The sequence below is a fragment of the Salvelinus namaycush genome, chromosome 25 (genome assembly GCF_016432855.1).
Source record: "Salvelinus namaycush isolate Seneca chromosome 25, SaNama_1.0, whole genome shotgun sequence".
In the NCBI taxonomy this organism is placed as follows: Eukaryota; Metazoa; Chordata; class Actinopteri; order Salmoniformes; family Salmonidae; genus Salvelinus; species Salvelinus namaycush.
Window position 1 is genome coordinate 42,089,967 of NC_052331.1, and position 22,506 is coordinate 42,112,472.

At 44.1% G+C, this 22,506-nt stretch overlaps 1 long non-coding RNA gene and 1 pseudogene across 3 annotated transcripts; both read left to right on the forward strand.

Annotated features, from left to right (window-relative positions):
- Positions 1-8,023, forward strand: part of LOC120019961 — a 129,954-nt pseudogene extending 121,931 nt beyond the window's left edge.
- Positions 8,024-9,378: 1,355 nt separating this feature from the next.
- On the forward strand, positions 9,379-22,238 carry LOC120020052. 3 transcript variants are annotated; one of them, XR_005472404.1, is made up of 5 exons: positions 9,379-9,704; positions 16,700-16,768; positions 18,020-18,147; positions 18,519-18,642; positions 22,202-22,238. It is a non-coding gene; the product is annotated as an uncharacterized LOC120020052 (long non-coding RNA). The 3 variants fall into 3 exon arrangements; XR_005472403.1 differs by lacking the exons at positions 18,519-18,642; positions 22,202-22,238 and having other exon boundaries at positions 16,700-16,791; positions 18,020-18,460; XR_005472402.1 differs by lacking the exons at positions 18,519-18,642; positions 22,202-22,238 and having other exon boundaries at positions 18,020-18,460.
- Positions 22,239-22,506: the final 268 nt, after the last annotated feature.

The following is a 22,506-nucleotide window of genomic DNA, read 5'->3' on the forward strand; positions in this document are numbered from 1 at the left end:
CTAAGACCGCAGTCAAAGTATAAGGCCATAGGCAAACAAGAAAATGCTCATTCAGAGGCGGCGCTCCTAGCGGCCGGGGACATTAATGCAGAGAAACTTAAATCCGATTTACCTAATTTCATGTCACATGTGCAACCAGACGAAAAAAAATTCTAGACCACCTTTACTCCGCACACAGAGACGCATACATAACTCTCCCTCACCCTTCATTTGGCAAATCTGACCATAATTCTATCCTCCTGATTCCAATTTACAAGCAAAAACTAAAGCAGGAAGTACCAGTCACTCGCTCAATACGGAAGCGATCAGATGACGCAGATGCTAAGCTACAAGACTGTTTTGCTAGCACAGACTGGAATATGTTCCGGGATTCATCGCCGGCTTCATCAATAAGTCCATCAACGACGTTGTCCCAACAGTGACAGTATGTACATACCCCAAGCAGAAGCCATGGATTACAAGCAACATCCTCACTGAGCTAAAAGGGCAGCTTCCGCTCTCTAACCATGCTTATAAGAAATCCCGCTATTGTCATACCCTGATCTGTTTCACCTGTCTTTGTGCTTGTCTCCACCTCCCTCCTGGTGTCGCCCATCTTCCCCATCATCCCCTGTGTATTTATACCTGTGTTCTCTGTTTGTCTGTTGCCAGTTCATTTTGTTTGTGAAACCTACCAGCGTTTGTTCCCTTGCTCCTGTCTGTTTTTGCTCCTGTTTTCTAGTCCTTCTCGGTTTTGACCGTTCTGCCTGCTTTGACCCTGAGCCTACCTGCAGTTATATACCTTGCCCCACCTCATTAGATTATTGACCCCTGCTTGCCCTGACCCTGCCTGCCATTCTGGACCTTTTACACCCTCTCTGGATTACTGACCTCTGCCTGCCTTTGACCTGTCGTGTGCCTGCCTCTGTACTTGAAATAAACATTTGTTTCTTCGACACTGTCTACATTTCAGTCATAATTGTAACCTGATAGTACAAACTGGCCATGACTGACCTAGCAGACTCAGACCGGCTCTGTAACACCCTCTCCTCCCAAGGAGCCACCATTGGAAGGCACGAGAAGTTGCATCGTGGTCTCATGGAAGAGTTCCAGACCTTGGCCGATCGCCATGACAGAGCGTTTAACACATTGCTGGAGCAATTCCGTGGGTTGTCTGTTAGGCAGCCTACCCCTGTGTCCCGAGAACCCCACTTACCTCCTCCGGAGCGCTACACTGGAAATTCCGGATCCTGCTGGGCTTTTCTCTCCCAGCGCTCCCTCATTTTTGAGCTGCAACCTTTGTTCCCTTCGGACCGCTCGAGCAAAATAAAAGCCATGAGGTTGAAGGAATTGTCTGTAGAGCTCCGAGACAGGATTATGTTGAGGCACAGATCTGGGGAAGGGTACCAAAATGTTTCTGCAGCATTGAACATCCCAAAAAGCACAGTGGCCTCCATCATTGGAAGAAGTTTGGAACCACCAAGACTCTTCCTAGAGCTGGCAGCCCACTCCTCAGTAAAAGGCACATGACATCCCACTTGGAGTTTGCCAAAAGGCACCTAAAGGAAACAAGATTCTCTGGTCTGATGAAACCAAGATTGAACTCTTTGGCCTGAATGCCAAGCATCACGTCTGGAGGAAACCTGGCACCGTCCCTACGGTGAAGCATGGTGGTGGCAGCATCTTGCTGTGGGGACATTATTCAGCGGCAGGGACTGGGAGACTAGTCAGGATCAAGGGATAGATGAACAGAGCAAAGTACAGAGAGAGCCTTGATGAAAACCAGCTCCAGAACGCTCAGGACCTCAGACTGGGGCGGAGGTACACCTTCCAACAGGACAACGAGCCTAAGCACACAGCCAAGACAATGCAGGAGTGGCTTCGGAACAAGCCTCTAAATGTTCTTGAGTGGCCCAGCCAGAGCTCGGTCTTGAATCCGATCTAAAATCTCTGGAGACACCTGGAAATAGCTGTGCAGCGATGGTCCCTATCCAACATAGGTTGAGAGGATCTGCAGAGAAGAATGGGAAAAACTCCCCAAATACAGGTGTGCCAAGCTTGTAAAGCTTGTAGTCCTACCCAAGAAGAATCTAGGCTGTAATTGCTGCCAAAGGTGCTTCCATCAAACAGGCAAAGCGCCAATACATGACAAAGTTTGAATTGTACTACACCGGCTCCGACGCTCGTCGGATGTGGCAGGGCTTGCAAACAACTACAGACTACAAAGGGAAGCAAAGCTGTGAGCTGCCCAGTGACATGAGCCTACCAGACAAGCTACATAACTTCTATGGTCACTTTGAGGCAAGTAACACTGAAACATGCATGAGAGCTTCAGCTGTTCCGGACGACTGTGTGATCACGCTTTCCGCAGCCGATGTGAGTAAGACCTTTAAACAGGTCAACATTCACAAGGCCACAAGGCCAGACGGATTACCAGGACGTGTACTGCGAGCATGCGCTGACCAACTGGTAAGTGTCTTCACTGACATTTTCAACTTCTCCTTGTCTGAGTCTGTAATACCAACATGTTTCAAGCAGACCACCATAGTCCCTGTGCCCAAGAACACTAAGGTAACCTGCCTAAATGACTACTGACCCGTAGCACTCACGTCTGTAGCCATGAAGTGCTTTGAAAGGCTGGTCATGGCTCACATCAACACCATTATCCCAGAAACCCTAGACCCACTTCAATTTCCATACCGCATCAACAGATCCACAGGTGATGCAATCTCTATTGCAGTCCACACTGCCCTTTGTCACCTGGACAAAAGGAACACCTATGTGAGAATGCTGTTCATTGACTACAGCTCAGTGTTCAACACCATAGTGCCCTCAAAGCTCATCACTAAGCTAAAGAACCTGGAACTAAACACCTTCCTCTACAACTGGATCCTGGACTTCCTGACGGGCCGCCCCCAGGTGGTAAGGGTAGGTAACAACACATCTGCCATGCTGATCATCAACACGGGGGCACCTCAGGGGTGCGTACTCAGTCCCCTCCTGTACTCCCTGTTCACTCATGATTGCACGGCCAGGCACGACTCCAATACCATCATTAAGTTTGCTAATGACACAACAGTGATAGGCCTGATCACCAACAACGATGAGACAACCTATAGGGAGGAGGTCAGAGACCTGACCGTGTGGTCCAAGGACAACAACTCATCCCTCAACGTGATCAAGACAAAGGAGATGATTGTTGACTACAGGAAAAGGAGGACCGAGGACGCCCCCATTCTCATCGACGGGGCTGCAGTGAAGCAGGTTGAGAGCTTCAAGTTCCTTGGCGACCACATCTCCAACAAACTAACATGGTCCAAGCACACCAAGACAGTCATGAAGAGAGCACGACAAAACCTATTCCCCCTCAGGAGACTGAAAAGATTTGGCATGGGTCCTCAGATTCTCAAAAGGTTTTACAGCTGCACCATCGAGAGCATCCTGGCGGGTTGCATCACTGCCTGGTATGGCAACTGCTCGGCCTCCAACCACAAGGCACTACGTAAATATGGAAGGCACAGGGATTACTATATCCACCAATGATGTTTGTACTTCACGTGTCTGGGTGCAGTAGCTTATGACTATGCTGCTCCTGTTGCTATGTACTAACAGCAAGACAGAAACCTATTAACATATTCCTATGTTATGTGAGGATAATTACTTAACATGCTATTTTGTCAATCTCTTATCTTTACATAGTTCCTTTTAATCAACAGCTATTGATTTTATTCCCTCTTCCCATTAAGCGCTAGACGCACCCTTCTTCTCAAATTACACTCAATTAACTGTCACAGAGAGACTTGTGCTTCCCCTTGACCAGTTGGCACACACACACTAGTTCTCCCTTATTGAACTGCAGTCTTAGCCTAGTCTGATACACTTCTGCTACACAGAGAAGCTTTTACTCATTCAGGCTTTTATTCACACTCATTCAGGCTTTTATTCACATTCGCTCATACACACACTACGTTTGACCTAAAACGACCTGCAGTTTTAGCCTAACCTGATACACTTCCACAAACACAGGAAGACATTCTTCTACAGGATGTTGTGGTATGATGGGAGTTCTGCCTAATCGGGTCAGAGTCCCATCATTACCTATTCACCCGCCCAGTGCAGACCTCTGTTCTTCAGAGCGGTATTGCGGAGTGACCCACCAATTTACAGACCCCCTTTAGCCAGACGGAGGATTTATTTATTTAAACCTAATCGGGTCAACTTTCTACTGCGTCCTAACTATTCACCTAAGCGGACACCCTTCTTGGGGCAATATTTGTGAATAACCTGCCCAAGGCAGACCTCTTTCTAATTGTTAAGAGCGGTATTTTAAGTTTTTATTTCATTTGTGTTGATAATTTGTCCAGGCAGCCACAGCCCCACTCCAGGCCAGGCAGTTCAACCAACCAGAGCAAACAAATGCACCAATCAGACCACACAAGGTCCCCAGATGAACGGTCTGGTGAGAGGGACAACCTGAATCAAGTCCAACACAGCAAATGATAGATAAACATCTTGTTAATCTACCCATCGTGTCCGATTTCAAAAAGGCTTTACAGCGAAAGCACAACATATGATTATGTTAGTTCAGAGCCAAGTCAAAAAAACACACAGCCATTTTCCAGCCAAAGATAGGAGTCACAAAATGCAGAAATATAGATAAAATGAATCACTAACCTTTGATGATCTTCATCAGATGACACTCATAGGACATCATGTTACACAATACATGTATGTTTTGTTCGATAATGTGCATATTTATATCCAAACATCTCAGTTTACATTGGCGCGTTAAGTGCAGTAATGTTTTGATTCCAAAACATCTGGTGATTTTGCAGAAATACTCATAATAAACATTGATAAAAGATGCAAGTGTTATTCACAGAATTAAAGATAAACTTATCCTCTATGCAACTGATGTGTCAGATTTCAAAAAAACTTCACGGAAAAATAGTAATCTGAGAACGGCGCTCAGAACCCAAAACAGACAAAGAAATAGCCGCCATTTTGGAGTCAACAGAGGCTACAAAAAACACTATAAATATTCACTTACCTTTGATTATCTTCATCAGAAGGCACTCCCAGGATTCCCAGTTCGACAATAAATGACTGATTTGTTCCATAAAGCCCATCATCTAGCCACTTGTTGTTAGCATGTTCAGCCCAGTAATCCATCTTCATGAGGCACGAGAACGTCCTCGGGACAAAAACTCAAAAAGTTCCATTACAGGTTGTAGAAACAAGTCAAATTATGTATTCAATCCATATTTAGGATGTTTTTAACATTAATCATCCATAAGGTTCAAACCAGAGAATTTCATTGTCTGAAGAAAAGCATTGGAACGAGCGCATACTCTCTCGTGACCGCGCATCATGAGCCCGAGGCTCTCTGCCAGACCACTCAGTAAAAGAGCTTCTATGAGCCCCTCCTTTATAGTAGAATCCTAAAACCAGTATCTAAAGAGGGTGACATCTAGTGGAAACCCTAGGAAGTGCATGCACATCCATAACTAACAGGGATTTCAATAGGCACTGTTTTGAAAATCGATTTCTCACTTCCTGTTTGGATTTCTTCTCAGGTTTTTGTCTGCCATATGAGCTCTGTTATACTCACAGACATCATTCAAACAGTTTTAGAAACTTCAGAGTGTTTTCTATCCAATACTAATATATATGCATAATATGCATATATTAGCATCTGGGACAGAGTAGGAGGCAGTTCAGTTTGGGCACGCAATTCATCCAAAAGTGAAAATGCTGCCAATATCCCTAAAAAGTTAACATAAACAATCAATAATATTTCAACCGGACTATTCAATACAATAGAGAAAGAAAATGTTGAGCTTCCACTTTTGCGCGCAAGAACTAATCAAAGGATATCTGGCTATCCATTGACGCGATTTGATAAATCTCGCTCATTTTTCAGAATAAAAGCTTGAAACTATGTCTAAAGCCTGTTCACAACCTGTGGAAGCCATTGGAAAAGGAATCCGGTTGATATCCGGCAGGCAATGGAACAGGGATTTTTCAAAATAAGAGGCACTTCCAGGTTGGATTACCTCAGGTTTCCGCCTGCAAAATCAGTTCTGTTATACTCACAGACAATATTTTGACAGTTTTGGAAACTTTAGTGTTTTCTATCCTAATCTGTCAACTATATGCATATTCTAGCATCTGGGCCTGAGAAATGGGCAGCTTACATTGGGAACGTTATTTTTCCAAACATAAAAATACTGCCCTCTAGCTTCAAGAGGTAACACAGTTCCACCTCAGACACCACCAAAACAACCACTATGTGGATGTCAACTAAAGCGGACGTGATTGAATAGAGCACAAAGTGAGGGAGATCGTGCATGTGTGTATACATGCATGTGATAATTACCTGTATCACCTGTCGTGGCCGGTGTAGCAGGTACAGGGGCAGACGACTGCAGCTGTGAGGACTGTGGTTGAGCTAATAGGGTGTAAGATCTAAAAGAGTCTTCTGGAAGTTGAAGCGTACCACTCCAGGCCTGGAACAGCTTGGTGGAAACACGGTTACCTGTCAACCACTCCAGGCCTGGAACAGCTTGGTGGAAACACGGTTACCTGTCACCCACTCCAGGTCTGGAACAGCTTGGTGGAAAGATGGTTACCTGTCACCCACTCCAGGCCTGGAACAGCTTGGTGGAAACACGGTTACCTGTCACCCACTCCAGGCCTGGAACAGCTTGGTGGAAACACGGTTACCTGTCACCCACTCCAGGCCTGGAACAGCTTGGTGGAAAGATGGTTACCTGTCACCCACTCCAGGCCTGGAACAACTTGGTGGAAAGACAGTTACCTGTCACCCACTCCAGGTCTGGAACAGCTTGGTGGAAAGACAGTTACCTGTCACCCACTCCAGGTCTGGAACAGCTTGGTGGAAAGACGGTTACCTGTCACCCACTCCAGGTCTGGAACAGCTTGGTGGAAAGACAGTTACCTGTCACCCACTCCAGGTCTGGAACAGCTTGGTGGAAAGACGGTTACCTGTCACCCACTCCAGGTCTGGAACAGCTTGGTGGAAAGACGGTTACCTGTCACCCACTCCAGGTCTGGAACAGCTTGGTGGAAAGATGGTTACCTGTCACCCACTCCAGGCCTGGAACAGCTTGGTGGAAAGATGGTTACCTGTCACCCACTCCAGGCCTGGAACAGCTTGGTGGAAAGACGGTTACCTGTCACCCACTCCAGGTCTGGAACAGCTTGGTGGAAAGACGGTTAGCTGTCACCCACTCCAGGTCTGGAACAGCTTGGTGGAAAGACAGTTACCTGTCACCCACTCCAGGTCTGGAACAGCTTGGTGGAAAGATGGTTACCTGTCACCCACTCCAGGCCTGGAACAGCTTGGTGGAAAGACGGTTACCTGTCACCCACTCCAGGTCTGGAACAGCTTGGTGGAAAGATGGTTACCTGTCACCCACTCCAGGCCTGGAACAGCTTGGTGGAAAGACGGTTACCTGTCACCCACTCCAGGCCTGGAACAGCTTGGTGGAAAGATGAAAAATGGGCACAATATAATTTAAATGACAATGCCTTGACTACACTCTAACCTAAACAGAACAGACAATGGGAGGCGCACGTACACAAGGATTTTGTGTTGTAGATACGTGGTAGTAGAGTAGTGGCCTGAGGGCACACACTTAATGTGTTGTAGATACGTGGTAGTAGAGGTCTGAGGTAACACACTTAATGTGTTGTAGATACGTGGTAGTAGAGTAGTGGCCTGAGGGCACACACTTAATGTGTTGTGAATGTATTGTAACGTTTTTAAAATTGTATAACTGCCTTAACTTTTCTGGACCCGAAGAAGAGGAACTGCTGTCTTGGCAGCAGCTAGTGGGGATCCATAATAAACCCGAAGAAGAGTAACTGCTGTCTTGGCAGCAGCTAGTGGGGATCCATAATAAATACAGTAGCAGACTTCATTTTCCCAAATGCTCATTGTACTTGCCCTTGCAATCTAATGTGTGTGTGTGTTCTGTGTTATTATGTGTATGTGTTCTGTGTTATCCAGTCCACCTAGTCATGCTGCTGATCCATTCTCTGCTGTTTCTGTCTGCAGCTATGGAACCCTGACCTGCTCAAGGCTCACCGGAGGTATTAACTTGTCCCAGACCCACTGTTTGATCCTGTCTCGCTTTTCTAGACCCACTGTCTCAACCTCTAAATGCTCAGCTATGAAGAGCCAACTGGCATTTACTCCTGAGGTGCTGAACTATTGCACCCTCTATAACCACTGTGATTATTATTTGACACTGCTGGTCATCTATGAACCTTTAAACATCTTGAAGAACAATCTGGCCTAAATGACTGTACTCTTTTATAATCTCCACCAGCACTGCCAGAAGAGGACTGGCCACCCCTCAGAGCCTGGCTCCTCTTTAGGTTTCTTCCTAGGTTCCTGCCGTTCTAGGGAGTTTTTCCTAGCCACCGTGCTTCTACACCTGCATTGCTTGCTATTTGGGGTTTTACGCTGGGTTTCTGTATAAGCACCTGGTGACAGCTACTGATGTAAAGGGGGCTTTATAAAATACATTTGATAGATTTCTTGTATATGCTTCTATTTATGTCAGTTACGTGGGTGTCAGTTGTAGATGTGTGCAGAGGGTCCCTGGTTCGCGCCCGTGTCGGGGCGAGGGGACGGACTAAAGTTATACTGTTACACTAGATCCAGAGGTGCTTCCTCCATTTCATCATCTTCCATGGCTGCACCGGTGGTGGTCATACTTGTGGATGATGTAGACGTTGTAGAGGGTTTCGCTGCACCGGTGGAGGCGGTGGTCGCACTTGTAAATGACGTAGAGTGTCTCGCTGTTGTCAAAAATACACCGTTTTGAGGATACTGCTTACATGATTCTTTCCTCCATGTGTCCAACCGCATGCAAAAGGTACCTACATCAGTATAGTTGCCTAGCTGCGCAAAATGTTATGCAGCAGTGATGCAATGACGCAGTTGGTGTGTTCGAAGCATTAGCCCTTGGCAACGCAGACATCCGTTGACGCGAGCGAGCAGTGTGGGTGCAATAATTGAATAATATAGATTTCTAAAATTATTTTGCAACGCTCGCAAACACGACCCGAGCAGTGTAGTCAGGGTATTAGGGACGTTTAGCGGGGGACTGGGGAGGAAAGACTGTTTTATAAGGTAGTCTTATAGGCCACATAGCAGAAAATGTGCTTGTTATTCATGCTTTCTGGCCTGTAGGGTTATTGCTTCCTTGCAATGCATTGTTGGTTCAGTGGTAGAATTCTCGCCAGCCATGCGGGGGCCAGTCTTGTATAGCGGACCCATGTATTGTCAATGGGTTTCTAAACCAACCCGGATGTAATATAATTCTGGCCCCATGTTGACTCAGTGTCGCCTCTCCACGCAGGAAGTGGTGGGATGCGCACTCTCTCATCAGTAGCTCCCCACAGGGAAAGCTGTTAACAGGAATAGGTGCATCACCTGTCACTGAGCTAAAGTTAGCCACATAAATGTACGTTCAGTCTGTTAATTATTTCAGTCACATTTGACTTATTTTACGAAGTCAGCATGACTTAACAGTTTCTTTCGTTTTTGACCTTGACATTGTTGCTGGATAGATACGTTGATAGCTAAAATGCTGGCACTGCTAGTTAGCTAATGCTAACGACGCTAACCGCGTTAGCTAACCTCCTATTTGGATGCCTCACTCTATTTCCAGTGAGAGATCAGCGTACTGGTAAGTCAACTTTGCTTTCAAACTTTAATCATCTGTAGAGTTGTTTCACATGCAACCATACTAGCTAGATAGATATTGTGTTAAAACGCCTGTTGTCATTCATTGGTTGTTTCTTTGGTGCTAGCTAACTAAGCTATCACTAGCTAACTATGTGGATAATAATGTGATGTACAGTAGGCTACAGTACCGTTACAGTATTACTGAAGGACAACAATATAGCCTTGTCACTACTAGTAGGTAAGTTGGTTGATATGGGGTGCAGTAGGCTACAGTACCGTTACAGTATTACTGAATGACAACAATATAGCCTTGTCACTACTAGTAGGTAAGTTGGTTGATATGGGGTGCAGTAGGCTACAGTACCGTTACAGTATTACTGAATGACAACAATATAGCCTTGTCACTACTAGTAGGTAAGTTGGTTGACATGGGGTGCAGTAGGCTACAGTACCGTTACAGTATTACTGAATGACAACAATATAGCCTTGTCACTACTAGTAGGTAAGTTGGTTGATATGGGGTGCAGTAGGCTACAGTACCGTTACAGTATTACTGAAGGACAACAATATAGCCTTGTCACTACTAGTAGGTAAGTTGGTTGATATGGGGTGCAGTAGGCTACAGTACCGTTACAGTATTACTGAAGGACAACAATATAGCCTTGTCACTACTAGTAGGTAAGTTGGTTGATATGGGGTGCAGTAGGCTACAGTACCGTTACAGTATTACTGAAGGACAACAATATAGCCTTGTCACTACTAGTAGGTAAGTTGGTTGATATGGGGTGCAGTAGGCTACAGTACCGTTACAGTATTACTGAAGGACAACAATATAGCCTTGTCACTACTAGTAGGTAAGTTGGTTGATATGGGGTGCAGTAGGCTACAGTACCGTTACAGTATTACTGAAGGACAACAATATAGCCTTGTCACTACTAGTAGGTAAGTTGGTTGATATGGGGTGCAGTAGGCTACAGTACCGTTACAGTATTACTGAAGGACAACAATATAGCCTTGTCACTACTAGTAGGTAAGTTGGTTGATATGGGGTGCAGTAGGCTACAGTACCGTTACAGTATTACTGAAGGACAACAATATAGCCTTGTCACTACTAGTAGGTAAGTTGGTTGATATGGGGTGCAGTAGGCTACAGTTCCGTTACAGTATTACTGAATGACAACAATATAGCCTTGTCACTACTAGTAGGTAAGTTGGTTGATATGGGGTGCAGTAGGCTACAGTTCCGTTACAGTATTACTGAATGACAACAATATAGCCTTGTCACTACTAGTAGGTAAGTTGGTTGACATGGGGTGCAGTAGGCTACAGTACCGTTACAGTATTACTGAATGACAACAATATAGCCTTGTCACTACTAGTAGGTAAGTTGGTTGATATGGGGTGCAGTAGGCTACAGTACCGTTACAGTATTACTGAATGACAACAATATAGCCTTGTCACTACTAGTAGGTAAGTTGGTTGATATGGGGTGCAGTAGGCTACAGTACCGTTACAGTATTACTGAATGACAACAATATAGCCTTGTCACTACTAGTAGGTAAGTTGGTTGATATGGGGTGCAGTAGGCTACAGTACCGTTACAGTATTACTGAATGACAACAATATAGCCTTGTCACTACTAGTAGGTAAGTTGGTTGATATGGGGTGCAGTAGGCTACAGTACCGTTACAGTATTACTGAATGACAACAATATAGCCTTGTCACTACTAGTAGGTAAGTTGGTTGATATGGGGTGCAGTAGGCTACAGTACCGTTACAGTATTACTGAATGACAACAATATAGCCTTGTCACTACTAGTAGGTAAGTTGGTTGATATGGGGTGCAGTAGGCTACAGTACCGTTACAGTATTACTGAATGACAACAATATAGCCTTGTCACTACTAGTAGGTAAGTTGGTTGATATGGGGTGCAGTAGGATATAGCCTTGTCACTACTAGTAGGTAAGTTGGTTGATATGGGGTGCAGTAGGATATAGCCTTGTCACTACTAGTAGGTAAGTTGGTTGATATGGGGTGCAGTAGGCTACAGTACCGTTACAGTATTACTGAAGGACAACAATATAGCCTTGTCACTACTAGTAGGTAAGTTGGTTGATATGGGGTGCAGTAGGATATAGCCTTGTCACTACTACACTACTAGTAGGTAAGTTGGTTGATATGGGGTGCAGTAGGCTACAGTACCGTTACAGTATTACTGAAGGACAACAATATAGCCTTGTCACTACTAGTAGGTAAGTTGGTTGATATGGGGTGCAGTAGGCTACAGTACCGTTACAGTATTACTGAAGGACAACAATATAGCCTTGTCACTACTAGTAGGTAAGTTGGTTGATATGGGGTGCAGTAGGCTACAGTACCGTTACAGTATTACTGAATGACAACAATATAGCCTTGTCACTACTAGTAGGTAAGTTGGTTGATATGGGGTGCAGTAGGATATAGCCTTGTCACTACTAGTAGGTAAGTTGGTTGATATGGGGTGCAGTAGGATATAGCCTTGTCACTACTAGTAGGTAAGTTGGTTGATATGGGGTGCAGTAGGCTACAGTACCGTTACAGTATTACTGAAGGACAACAATATAGCCTTGTCACTACTAGTAGGTAAGTTGGTTGATATGGGGTGCAGTAGGATATAGCCTTGTCACTACTAGTAGGTAAGTTGGTTGATATGGGGTGCAGTAGGCTACAGTACCGTTACAGTATTACTGAAGGACAACAATATAGCCTTGTCACTACTAGTAGGTAAGTTGGTTGATATGGGGTGCAGTAGGATATAGCCTTGTCACTACTAGTAGGTAAGTTGGTTGATATGGGGTGCAGTAGGATATAGCCTTGTCACTACTAGTAGGTAAGTTGGTTGATATGGGGTGCAGTAGGCTACAGTACCGTTACAGTATTACTGAAGGACAACAATATAGCCTTGTCACTACTAGTAGGTAAGTTGGTTGATATGGGGTGCAGTAGGATATAGCCTTGTCACTACTAGTAGGTAAGTTGGTTGATATGGGGTGCAGTAGGCTACAGTACCGTTACAGTATTACTGAAGGACAACAATATAGCCTTGTCACTACTAGTAGGTAAGTTGGTTGACATGGGGTGCAGTAGGCTACAGTACCGTTACAGTATTACTGAATGACAACAATATAGCCTTGTCACTACTAGTAGGTAAGTTGGTTGACATGGGGTGCAGTAGGATATAGCCTTGTCACTACTAGTAGGTAAGTTGGTTGATATGGGGTGCAGTAGGCTACAGTACCGTTACAGTATTACTGAATGACAACAATATAGCCTTGTCACTACTAGTAGGTAAGTTGGTTGATATGGGGTGCAGTAGGCTACAGTACCGTTACAGTATTACTGAATGACAACAATATAGCCTTGTCACTACTAGTAGGTAAGTTGGTTGATATGGGGTGCAGTAGGCTACAGTACCGTTACAGTATTACTGAATGACAACAATATAGCCTTGTCACTACTAGTAGGTAAGTTGGTTGATATGGGGTGCAGTAGGCTACAGTACCGTTACAGTATTACTGAATGACAACAATATAGCCTTGTCACTACTAGTAGGTAAGTTGGTTGATATGGGGTGCAGTAGGCTACAGTACCGTTACAGTATTACTGAATGACAACAATATAGCCTTGTCACTACTAGTAGGTAAGTTGGTTGACATGGGGTGCAGTAGGCTACAGTACCATTACAGTATTACTGAATGACAACAATATAGCCTTGTCACTACTAGTAGGTAAGTTGGTTGATATGGGGTGCAGTAGGCTACAGTACCGTTACAGTATTACTGAATGACAACAATATAGCCTTGTCACTACTAGTAGGTAAGTTGGTTGATATGGGGTGCAGTAGGCTACAGTACCGTTACAGTATTACTGAATGACAACAATATAGCCTTGTCACTACTAGTAGGTAAGTTGGTTGATATGGGGTGCAGTAGGCTACAGTACCGTTACAGTATTACTGAATGACAACAATATAGCCTTGTCACTACTAGTAGGTAAGTTGGTTGATATGGGGTGCAGTAGGCTACAGTACCGTTACAGTATTACTGAAGGACAACAATATAGCCTTGTCACTACTAGTAGGCAAGTTGGTTGATATGGGGTGCAGTAGGCTACAGTACCGTTACAGTATTACTGAAGGACAACAATATAGCCTTGTCACTACTAGTAGGCAAGTTGGTTGATATGGGGTGCAGTAGGATATAGCCTTGTCACTACTAGTAGGTAAGTTGGTTGATATGGGGTGCAGTAGGATATAGCCTTGTCACTACTAGTAGGTAAGTTGGTTGATATGGGGTGCAGTAGGCTACAGTACCGTTACAGTATTACTGAAGGACAACAATATAGCCTTGTCACTACTAGTAGGCAAGTTGGTTGATATGGGGTGCAGTAGGCTACAGTACCGTTACAGTATTACTGAAGGACAACAATATAGCCTTGTCACTACTAGTAGGCAAGTTGGTTGATATGGGGTGCAGTAGGATATAGCCTTGTCACTACTAGTAGGTAAGTTGGTTGATATGGGGTGCAGTAGGATATAGCCTTGTCACTACTAGTAGGTAAGTTGGTTGATATGGGGTGCAGTAGGCTACAGTACCGTTACAGTATTACTGAAGGACAACAATATAGCCTTGTCACTACTAGTAGGCAAGTTGGTTGATATGGGGTGCAGTAGGCTACAGTACCGTTACAGTATTACTGAATGACAACAATATAGCCTTGTCACTACTAGTAGGTAAGTTGGTTGACATGGGGTGCAGTAGGCTACAGTACCGTTACAGTATTACTGAAGGACAACAATATAGCCTTGTCACTACTAGTAGGCAAGTTGGTTGATATGGGGTGCAGTAGGATATAGCCTTGTCACTACTAGTAGGTAAGTTGGTTGATATGGGGTGCAGTAGGATATAGCCTTGTCACTACTAGTAGGTAAGTTGGTTGATATGGGGTGCAGTAGGCTACAGTACCGTTACAGTATTACTGAATGACAACAATATAGCCTTGTCACTACTAGTAGGTAAGTTGGTTGACATGGGGTGCAGTAGGATACAGTACCGTTACAGTATTACTGAATGACAACAATATAGCCTTGTCACTACTAGTAGGTAAGTTGGTTGATATGGGGTGCAGTAGGCTACAGTACCGTTACAGTATTACTGAAGGACAACAATATAGCCTTGTCACTACTAGTAGGTAAGTTGGTTGATATGGGGTGCAGTAGGATATAGCCTTGTCACTACTAGTAGGTAAGTTGGTTGATATGGGGTGCAGTAGGCTACAGTACCGTTACAGTATTACTGAATGACAACAATATAGCCTTGTCACTACTAGTAGGTAAGTTGGTTGATATGGGGTGCAGTAGGATATAGCCTTGTCACTACTAGTAGGTAAGTTGGTTGATATGGGGTGCAGTAGGATATAGCCTTGTCACTACTAGTAGGTAAGTTGGTTGACATGGGGTGCAGTAGGCTACAGTACCGTTACAGTATTACTGAATGACAACAATATAGCCTTGTCACTACTAGTAGGTAAGTTGGTTGATATGGGGTGCAGTAGGCTACAGTACCGTTACAGTATTACTGAAGGACAACAATATAGCCTTGTCACTACTAGTAGGTAAGTTGGTTGATATGGGGTGCAGTAGGATATAGCCTTGTCACTACTAGTAGGTAAGTTGGTTGATATGGGGTGCAGTAGGATATAGCCTTGTCACTACTAGTAGGTAAGTTGGTTGATATGGGGTGCAGTAGGCTACAGTACCGTTACAGTATTACTGAAGGACAACAATATAGCCTTGTCACTACTAGTAGGCAAGTTGGTTGATATGGGGTGCAGTAGGATATAGCCTTGTCACTACTAGTAGGTAAGTTGGTTGATATGGGGTGCAGTAGGCTACAGTACCGTTACAGTATTACTGAATGACAACAATATAGCCTTGTCACTACTAGTAGGTAAGTTGGTTGATATGGGGTGCAGTAGGCTACAGTACCGTTACAGTATTACTGAATGACAACAATATAGCCTTGTCACTACTAGTAGGCAAGTTGGTTGATATGGGGTGCAGTAGGCTACAGTACCATTACAGTATTACTGAATGACAACAATATAGCCTTGTCACTACTAGTAGGTAAGTTGGTTGATATGGGGTGCAGTAGGCTACAGTACCGTTACAGTATTACTGAAGGACAACAATATAGCCTTGTCACTACTAGTAGGTAAGTTGGTTGATATGGGGTGCAGTAGGATATAGCCTTGTCACTACTAGTAGGTAAGTTGGTTGATATGGGGTGCAGTAGGCTACAGTACCGTTACAGTATTACTGAAGGACAACAATATAGCCTTGTCACTACTAGTAGGTAAGTTGGTTGATATGGGGTGCAGTAGGCTACAGTACCGTTACAGTATTACTGAAGGACAACAATATAGCCTTGTCACTACTAGTAGGTAAGTTGGTTGATATGGGGTGCAGTAGGATATAGCCTTGTCACTACTAGTAGGCAAGTTGGTTGATATGGGGTGCAGTAGGATATAGCCTTGTCACTACTAGTAGGCAAGTTGGTTGATATGGGGTGCAGTAGGATATAGCCTTGTCACTACTAGTAGGTAAGTTGGTTGATATGGGGTGCAGTAGGCTACAGTACAACATTACTAAATGATAACAACGTAGCCTTGTAACCAGCCAGCAGTATGTTGATGGGGTAGGCTACTGTATACAGCAACAATAGCCTTCCTACTGTTTTGTTATTCGTTGGGTCCCTTGACAAAAGTATGGTCTTTTTGACTTGGTAAAATAAGCTGATGATTGTGTGCACTCTCACTAGATATAATTGTGTGGTTTGGTGGCAGATTTTCAAAAGGAAATAGACATAATCAATTCTCAATCAGATGAGATACACAGCTAACCCATTTTGAATGTGATTCATTCATAAATGTGGACACTATTGTTAATAATTCTCTAGGTCCTCCATTCCCAACCCTGAAGCCCCCTGTCCCCAGCAGGAAAGACCAGGAGAAAGTGTTGGCTTAAGGTACAACTTCCTATTGAGGAAATGTAAGACACTCAATGTCATATTTAGAGTAACTGACATAAATAGAAGCATATACAAGAAATCTATCAAATGTATTTTATAAAGCCCCCTTTACATCAGTAGCTGTCACCAGGTGCTTATACAGAAACCCAGCCTAAAACCCCAAATAGCAAGCAATGCAGGTGTAGAAGCACGGTGGCTAGGAAAAACTCCCTAGAACGGCAGGAACCTAGGAAGAAACCTAGAGAGGAGCCAGGCTCTGAGGGTGGCCAGTCCTCTTCTGGCTGTGCCGGTGGAGATTATAAAAGAGTACAGCCATTTAGGCCAGATTGTTCTTCAAGATGTTTAAATGTTCATAGGTGACCAGCAGTGTCAAATAATAATCACAGTGGTTATAGAGGGTGCATTAGTTCCATGTAGTCATGGCTCTATGTACTACCGTATACCTCCCATAGTCTGTTCTCTTTAGGTAATAATAATAATAATAAAGGCTAATAACAGGGTTGATAATATATGTGAGAATATCCAAGGGACTTTTCTATAATTCTAAATTAATAATAATAATAATAATCGCTTTGTTTAAATAATAACAATACTTTGGAGATTATTTCATTTTTCAAATAATGTAAAATGAGCGATGAAAAAGGCCATTCTTGAACATGGGGGTGAAACATTGTTACTCATTTGTAAATAAAGCCAGTTTGTTATTTAGAATGATTTATTTCAGTGTTTAGAGAAACCAAACACCTACATTCATCTCATGGGTCTCCCAGTCGAGGCCGGCACGGGTATTGAACTGTAGCAACACAGCTTGCACTGCAGTGTCTTAGACCGTTGGGCCACTCAGGCACTGTACAACATGACCGGTCGGGTGTACAGTACTACAGTAAGAGCAAAATAATCCTAATAAAATAATAAAAACCTTAGTGTAACAACACATTTAGTAAGTAATACTGAAGTTGTGCACAATTATCAGTTTCTATTTAGGTTTATGTCGCCATTCATTGTCAGTTAGAGACACAGTTGGACCCAAGAGCATAATCAGTGCTTTAACTCCCCCTTGTGGTGGTCTGGAGCAATGAAATGGTGACGCAGGGTACCGTACTAAACCACAAATGACCTCTAAGTACCGCAGCATAATCACAAAACCTTTAGTGGAGCAACCACTGTATGCTCACTCACACCAACAGATGTACACACAGACATGTTGTTGAGTGGTATATTTACTGTCACTTTGTGCATCTCTTTCAGATCTGCACTCCACCACTGCCTGACAGCCTTACCCAGAAGACACTGGGCCTATCGAGACTGACAAAGCAGAGATGGGTGGCTGACAAGGAAAAATAAAACAAAATGCACACACACACATTATCCACAATGTAAATAAGTTGTAGTTACTTGTTTATTTAATGTTTGCTCCGTGTTATTTTAGGATTGTAGATATCTACTCCTTCATATCATTCTCAACATCTACATAATTACTCTAAATATCTATCAAATCAAAGTGTGATTGATAATATTGTAAAAGACTATGGCTTAATTTGTACAGTTTGAGGAAATTCTGTGTGCTTTTTTCTGAGTTGAAAAACATGCCTCCCTCACACACACACGTTAGACACAATGTAAATACATTGTTTATTTTATGTATGCTCCATTTTATTTGAGGATTGTGCGCATTAAAGTACCTTCACAGTTAAAGCAACAGTTTGGTTTATTGGATATTTCTCTGATTAAAATGAATGGTTTGCAGTCGGCGGACCTGCAACCCTGTAGGAGTGTGTGCAGGTCATCTGGAGCTGAAACAGGGCCCCAACAGCCCTCACATATGTACAGGGTTCCCAGGAGTGGCAGGAATATATGTTTGTCTTGCAAAAGTAAGGCCATTCCCTGGCTACCCATCCACATCACTCAGTCCAAACTGATGTTTGTTCTCCACAATGAATGTACACTACCGTTCAAAAGTTTGGGGTCACTTAGAAATGTCCTTGTTTTTGAAAGAAAAGCATTTTTTTAAGTCCATTTAAATAACATCAAATTGATCAGAAATACAGCGTAGACATTGTTAATGTTGTAAATGACTATTGTAGCTGGAAACGGCTGATTTTTTATGGAATATCTACATAGGCGTTCAGAGGCCCATTATCAGCAACCATCACTCCTGTGTTCCAATGGCATGTTGTGTTAGCTAATCCAAGTTTATCATTTTAAAAGGCTAATTGATCATTAGAAAACCCTGTTGAAATGTTATCACAGCACTCCACAGTATGACTTGTTATATTGTTATATAAAGACCTGACTGGGTCCAGCACCCCACAGTATGACTTGTTATATAAAGACCTGACTGGGTCCAGCACCCCACAGTATGACTTGTTATATAAAGACCTGACTGGGTCCAGCACCCCACAGTATGACTTGTTATATAAAGACCTGACTGGGTCCAGCACCCCACAGTATGACTTGTTATATAAAGACCTGACTGGGTCCAACACCCCACAGTATGACTTGTTATATAAAGACCTGACTGGGTCCAGCACCCCACAGTATGACTTGTTATATAAAGACCTGACTGGGTCCAGCACCCCACAGTATGACTTGTTATATAAAGACCTGACTGGGTCCAGCACCCCACAGTATGACTTGTTATATAAAGACCTGACTGGGTCCAGCACCCCACAGTATGACTTGTTATATTGTTATATAAAGACCTGACTGGGTCCAGCACCCCACAGTATGACTTGTTATATAAAGACCTGCCTGGGTCCAGCACCCCACAGTATGACTTGTTATATAAAGACCTGACTGGGTCCAGCACCCCACAGTATGACTTGTTATATTGTTATATAAAGACCTGCCTGGGTCCAGCACCCCACAGTATGACTTGTTATAGAAGACCTGCCTGGGTCCAGCACCCCACAGCATGACTTGTTATATTGTTATATAAAGACCTGACTGGGTCCAGCACCCCACAGTATGACTTGTTATATTGTTATATAAAGACCTGCCTGGGTCCAGCACCCCACAGTATGACTTGTTATATAAAGACCTGCCTGGGTCCAGCACCCCACAGTATGACTTGTTATATTGTTATATAAAGACCTGCCTGGGTCCAGCACCCCACAGTATGACTTGTTATATTGTTATATAAAGACCTGCCTGGGTCCAGCACCCCACAGTATGACTTGTTATATTGTTATATAAAGACCTGCCTGGGTCCAGCACCCCACAGTATGACTTGTTATATTGTTATATAAAGACCTGCCTGGGTCCAGCACCCCACAGTATGACTTGTTATATAAAGACCTGACTGGGTCCAGCACCCCACAGTATGACTTGTTATATAAAGACCTGACTGGGTCCAGCACCCCACAGTATGACTTGTTATATAAAGACCTGACTGGGTCCAGCACCCCACAGTATGACTTGTTATATTGTTATATAAAGACCTGACTGGGTCCAGCACCCCACAGTATGACTTGTTATAGAAGACCTGCCTGGGTCCAGCACCCCACAGCATGACTTGTTATATTGTTATATAAAGACCTGCCTGGGTCCAGCACCCCACAGTATGACTTGTTATATAAAGACCTGACTGGGTCCAGCACCCCACAGTATGACTTGTTATATTGTTATATAAAGACCTGCCTGGGTCCAGCACCCCACAGTATGACTTGTTATATAAAGACCTGACTGGGTCCAGCACCCCACAGTATGACTTGTTATATTGTTATATAAAGACCTGCCTGGGTCCAGCACCCCACAGTATGACTTGTTATATTGTTATATAAAGACCTGCCTGGGTCCAGCACCCCACAGTATGACTTGCTATATTGTTATATAAAGACCTGCCTGGGTCCAGCACCCCACAGTATGACTTGTTATATTGTTATATAAAGACCTGCCTGGGTCCAGCACCCCACAGTATGACTTGTTATATAAAGACCTGACTGGGTCCAGCACCCCACAGTATGACTTGTTATATAAAGACCTGACTGGGTCCAGCACCCCACAGTATGACTTGTTATATAAAGACCTGACTGGGTCCAGCACCCCACAGTATGACTTGTTATATTGTTATATAAAGACCTGACTGGGTCCAGCACCCCACAGTATGACTTGTTATAGAAGACCTGCCTGGGTCCAGCACCCCACAGCATGACTTGTTATATTGTTATATAAAGACCTGCCTGGGTCCAGCACCCCACAGTATGACTTGTTATATTGTTATATAAAGACCTGCCTGGGTCCAGCACCCCACAGTATGACTTGTTATATTGTTATATAAAGACCTGACTGGGTCCAACACCCCACAGTATGACTTGTTATATTGTTATATAAAGACCTGCCTGGGTCCAGCACCCCACAGTATGACTTGTTATATTGTTATATAAAGACCTGCCTGGGTCCAGCACCCCACAGTATGACTTGTTATATTGTTATATAAAGACCTGACTGGGTACAACACCCCACAGTATGACTTGTTATATAAAGAGAGAGAAAGAAAGAGAGAAAGAGAGAATTAGAGAGAGCATACTTAAATTCACACAGGACACCGGATAAGACAGGAGAAGTACTCCAGATATAACAAACTGACCCTATCACCCTGACACATAAACTATTGCAGCATAAATACTGGAGGCTGAGACAAGATGGGTCGGGAGACACTGTACATACCTACACGTACGCTACGGTCACAAGACGCAGGCCTCCTTACTGTCCCTAGAATTCCTTAGCAAACAACTGGATGCAGGGCTTTCTCCTATAGATCTCCATTTTTATGGATTGGTCTGCCTACCCATGTGAGAGACGCAGACTCGGTCTCAACCTTTAAGTCTTTATTGAAGACTTATCTCTTCAGTAGGTCCTATGATTGAGTGTAGTCTGGCCCAGGAGTGTGAAGGTGAACGGAAAGGCTCTGGAGCAACGAACTGCCCTTGCTGTCTCTGCCTGGCCGGTTCCCCTCGCTCCACTGGGATTCTCTGCCGCTAACCCTATTACAGGGGCTGAGTTACTGGCTTACTGGTGCTCTTCCATGCCGTCCCTAGGAGGGGTGCGTCACTTGAGTGGGTTGAGTTACTGACGTGATCTTCCTGTCTGGGTTGGCGCCCCCCCTTGGGTTGTGCTGTGGAGGAGATCTTTGTGGGCTATACTCGGCCTTGTCTCAGGATGGTAAGTTGGTGGTTGAAGATATCCCTCTAGTGGTGTGGGGGCTGTGCTTTGGCAAAGTGGGTGGGGTTATGTCCTGCCTGTTTGGCCCTGTCCGGGGGTATTGTCGGACAGGGCCACAGTGTCTCCCGACCCATCTTGTCTCAGCCTCCAGTATTTATGCTGCAATAGTTTATGTGTCAGGGTGATAGGGTCAGCCTGTTATATCTGGAGTATTTCATATCTGGAGTATGCTCCCTCTAATTCTTTCTTTCTTTCTCTCTCTCGGAGGAAATGAGCCCTAGGACCATGCCTCAGGACTACCTGGCCTGATGACTCCTTGCTGTCCCCAGTCCACCTGGTCGTGCTGCTGCTCCAGTTTCAACTGTTCTGCCTGCGGCTATGGAACCCTGACCTGTCCACCGGACGTGCTACCTGTCCCAGACCTGCTGTTTTCAACTCTCTAGAGACAGCAGGATCGGTAGAGATACTCTGAATGATCGGCTATGAAAAGCCAACTGACATTTACACCTGAGGTGCTGACCTGTTGCACCCTCGACAACCACTGTGATTATTATTATTATTATTAGGGCTTT